The sequence below is a fragment of the Pteropus vampyrus genome, unplaced genomic scaffold, assembly GCF_000151845.1.
Source record: "Pteropus vampyrus isolate Shadow unplaced genomic scaffold, Pvam_2.0 Scaffold59, whole genome shotgun sequence".
Taxonomy (NCBI): Eukaryota; Metazoa; Chordata; class Mammalia; order Chiroptera; family Pteropodidae; genus Pteropus; species Pteropus vampyrus.
This window is the reverse complement of record NW_011888840.1, coordinates 4,326,985-4,330,821: the sequence shown is the minus strand read 5'-3', so window position 1 is coordinate 4,330,821 and position 3,837 is coordinate 4,326,985. Positions and strand designations below refer to the sequence as shown.

At 38.0% G+C, this 3,837-nt stretch overlaps 1 long non-coding RNA gene and 1 other non-coding gene across 2 annotated transcripts in view; both read left to right on the top strand.

Moving 5' to 3' along the window:
• Positions 1 to 870: 870 nt before the first annotated feature.
• Positions 871 to 3,837, top strand: part of LOC105292555 — a 64,283-nt gene continuing 61,316 nt past the window's right edge. The window contains exon 1 of the long non-coding RNA XR_895914.2: positions 871 to 944. This is a non-coding gene — a long non-coding RNA (uncharacterized LOC105292555). The remainder of the gene's footprint in view (positions 945 to 3,837) is intronic.
• On the top strand, positions 1,538 to 1,656 carry LOC111740222. Its single transcript, XR_002780543.1, has one exon. It is a non-coding gene; the product is annotated as a 5S ribosomal RNA (ribosomal RNA).

Sequence of the window (3,837 nt, the reverse complement as noted above, 5' to 3'; positions counted from 1 at the left end):
TTAGTGCAGAAACTAGAACCTGGTTATTTATAGTTTTCCCTGAAGCTGCCAGCCCACTGGATTTTCAGTTGTTTTCTCTTGGCTCACTCTTGTTGACTTGTGTTGCTTTCATATCTTATCTAATCCCAGCCACTAGTCTAGACCCTTCCTACATGCCCTCAGACATGACATGAGCATCTGCTCTGGATTGGCTTTTCTCCCCTCCAGCTGTTCTATCCATCCAAGCTGGCCCTGACTCACTGTGAACGATGCCATTGCTGTTTCTGCCTCATCCACAACCTACTTTACTAAGTCCCTTATGACACATCCTGAGGTAGGAGAAAAAGAAATATCTTTTCTTTGTGATCATGCATAAGCGATCATGCAAAAAGATCCAAGGACAAAGTGATTTTTCTGTCCAAGTTATCCATCCATTTCTAAGCTTTAGACAGAGAGAGAAAAAGGTGGAGAAAAGTCAAAAAGTCTATGATCATAATGAGTTTCAGCTCATGACCACATAATTCACCTTATTACACAGTGCTGCTCCTTTAACTAAAGTTACAGAGCCCTATTAGAATGAATGAGACGCCATTGACTCAGAGTTTCACCTTAGCAGCACTAATAAAGGGGCAATCTTCAAAGTGATTTGAACTGCACAAATCTCTTGAATTGCAAAATTGAGCTAGAAATCAGTTGGAGGAAATTTATGGGATTTCAGGCCCAGGAAGGAAAGCATGGACTGTAAAACCCTCCAAACCATGAGGAAAATCTTCTCACTGAAAAATGAAAGTTTTGCTTTCACCCTTGCTTTTCGATGTAGGAAATGTCTCACGCGGTCCTTTATATCTTTCTTGTCTTGTTTCCCAATTTTAGACCTTCGGGTGAAGCAGAGGGTGAAAGAAAGGATCGTAGAATCCAAGTCAACAGCCTTTCTCCATCCAACTTCCGCGTTTCATCTGTGACATGTAAGTTAAAATTTGTATTCCTACCCTATGGGTAATAATGTGGATTAAACGAGAGGTCAAATTGAAAATATTTTTAATAATAAACTTATAACCAATTGTATGACTACATGCAAAAAAAAAAACTGGTATAAATGGAAATATACGTGTATTGGGAAATTAATATTTTAAATGTCATTTCCCCCAAGTTAATATATAAATATTTAAATATATTTGAAAGTGAACCTGAAATTCAACTAGAATAATAAGTATATGAGAATAACAGATACGTTTGAGAGGGAAGAAAGGAGAACAAGAGTTGGTTTGTTCTAAGCTCGTATATAAAGTATATTATTAGGCTAAAACTGTAGTGCTCAACTGGGAGCAATTTTGTCCCCCAGAGGATATTGGATAATGTCTTTGAGACATTTTTGCTGGTTACAGCTGAGTTGGGGTATGGAATGTGCTACTGATATCTCGTGGGTGGATGCCAAAGATGCTGCTAAACACCCTGCAATGCATGAAAAGTCTCCCCACAATAAGGAATTATCCATTCCAATATGCCAGTAGTGCTGAGGTTAAGACTCTGAGCTTAAAGTATTAAAACTGCGGTGCAGGTCTATGGCCATACCACCCTGAACGTGCCCGATCTCATCTGATCTCAGAAGCTAAGCAAGGTCGGGCCTGGTTAGTACTTGGATGGGAAACCATCTAGGAATACCAGGTGCTGTAGGCATTAAAAAAACAAAACAAAAGACCGTGGTGCAGATATGGGGACTAATAAATAATGAGGGCAGACTGAAAAGTTCAAGTACAGTCTCAAGTATACATAAGAGTGTTACATATAATAAAAATGTCTCACCGATGGGGTAAACTATTCAATAAATGTTAGTGGATCAACTGACTAATGGATTACAAGGAATAGTGTTACAACCTTATTTTATGCCAAAAAAAAAAAAGGATTCAAAAATTTTTATAAAAGAAATAAAAATATAAAGTGAATTGTTATTTAACCTTGAGATGAAGAGGCTGTTTCTGAAAGAGGCATTTATTCTATCCATCATTTAAAATCCAGATCAAGTTTGAGTTCCTGGACCATGTCCCTGGGAAGTGGGAAGTGGGAGGGTATATATTTCTACCGTCCAGCAAACAAACAAAGTTTTAGCTCTGGGGAGGCTGGCTTATGCTTGCAGATAAGCAAGAGACCCGATTGAGTCAGGTTTTTGTAAAAGGAGCTTATGTTTCACTTCTCAGTCCATGCTTTCAAACAAGGATAAAGAGAGTTCCCAGAGAGAGATGGATGCTGAAGCAGTAAGTCCTAGCTCCAGTGTTCAGCTTCTGTCTAGAGAACACAAACATCCAGAAGTACACACGTTTCTTCCCCTACTCATCATTGCAGAACTACATTGTAGTCTTTGTGTCTGATTTATTTACCCTTTGAAAACTACATGGGTTGGCTCACCTTGACTAAGGAAAACAAAATCCACTGCCTTGGTGTCATTTTCCAAGAGAAAGGAAGACATATTAAAAGTCAGAAAGTAAAAGGATATAATTAAAATATGATCTCTACAGCTGAAGACAAGGGGAGACTTTCTTTAATACGGAGGCATCTTCCTTTTTGTTTGATGTTTCTTCTTTAAATTTCCCATCTCTGTATCCCTGGGGACATGGCAGGAAGAAAGATGCTCAGATCTGGCCTCAGAGCAATAACTGTATCTGCAATTCCTTAGTTCCAAGGGACCGTGTACAATCCAATTATAATTGGGGGTGTATTTAGAGATGTGCTTCCTAGTCCATTGCTCCTCATTCATTTATGGCCTGGGTATAAAAGTCCATATTGGCCCGCAGCTTTGTTTGGAATCAGAATATGGAGCCAGCCCCATTACTGGTTACATCGCCAGTGAGGAAGGGGGCAATGACAAAGAGGAGGAGCGGGGCTCTAGAAAGCAGATCAGGTTCTCTACTGAGAAAAAGAGAGCAGAGCACAGGGATGGTGGATTATATGTTAAATAAGGAGATAGAGTATCAAATTAGCACAGCCTATTGTATTTTAAACAACCAAGAGCCTTTTAAACCTTTGCCTATAAACACAGTCATGTGGTTTAAGCATTAAGATTTTTTAGGCTATAATAAGTATGCAGAGGCTGGACATACTTTCCTTGACAACATCTTCTTTCTATAAAAAGGTTTCTCAGCCCACTCTACTGTTTCTCCTCTAAATTGTCCACATTACCTGCCCAATCCTTTCTTTTTCACAAAATTTTCTTTATTTTTTGCATTTAAAAAAATAATTATTTAGTTTTGTATATGCCTGGGCTTTCTGTGTATGCTTTGAGCAACTTGAGGACTGAGAATCTGCTTATTTTGGATCCTCTGTATAAAGCATAATTTTTTTTCCTCAAAATAGTGGTATTTTTGACTTTAAATTATAGCTGGTTGATGGATCCATACAAGTGAATGGAAGATAGAATAATATCTCATCTACCTAGAATTCACCATCCAATAGTCTTGTCTTTTTGTAACATATGAAAGAACCATAGGAAAAAGAAAATCTTTCCAACATCCAGAAATGGATGTTATTAAATTCATTTGTATCATTTTAAATGAGCATAAAATAACCAAAAGGGAAAACCTGAGATGGTCACAGCTAGGAATTATTTTAACAGTGTGACAAAGGAGTTAGTATAGGATAAATAACCTTTGACCCAGTGAAACAGATTTTTTTTCAGATAGAATGAAACTTGGATATTTTTTTTTCTTTTAGTCAAGAGACAAGCAGCCCAAACCCCTCCCCCTGCTACAGAGAGGAGATGCTGTTCCCAGATAAAAGTGGCTTTCACAATGTAGTTTTCCAGAATATACTCTGAAGGAGGAAGAAAAACACCCTCATTTTTCAGCATTTTCATGGATGTGTGCA